This window comes from Penaeus monodon, chromosome 19 (genome assembly GCF_015228065.2).
Source record: "Penaeus monodon isolate SGIC_2016 chromosome 19, NSTDA_Pmon_1, whole genome shotgun sequence".
NCBI classification, from domain to species: domain Eukaryota; kingdom Metazoa; phylum Arthropoda; class Malacostraca; order Decapoda; family Penaeidae; genus Penaeus; species Penaeus monodon.
In genome coordinates, this window is record NC_051404.1 from 7,451,697 (window position 1) to 7,452,211 (window position 515).

Genomic DNA, 515 nt, shown 5'->3' on the forward strand with positions numbered 1-515 from the left:
AGCCTCACAGTTCAACGGCGGTTCATTCATTCATAGCCTCCGCCCATTCAGAAAGGTGTGTGTGTGTTTGTTCTTTTCTCTCTCTCTTTCTACGCGACGAGAGCGCATAAATATACGCACAACCGACTTTCCAGTGTCATTGTCTTTTTTTTTGTTTTATTTTAAGAAGATGCACAGAATACGCACACGCACATGAACCCACACGCAGGCTGACCTTCCACCGCAATTATGATTTTTCTTCTTTCTCTCCCGCAAAATTCGCACGAGAGTCCATCGACACTCACGCAAGCCGACCTTCCATTTGTTTCTTCCTCCGCGTACTCCGCCGGCGACAATGCATCATCAACGGGCCTTGACACACACTTGCAAGGAAGTCGGGGAAAACAATTAGAAAAATGAAGGAAAAAAAATCCCGGAAAAAGTAATCCGAACCGCCATCAAGGCGCCGAGATCGGTAGTTGCGGCAGCGTTAAAATCCTCGCCGTGCGCCGTCTTCCTCGCTCTCCGTCCACCCC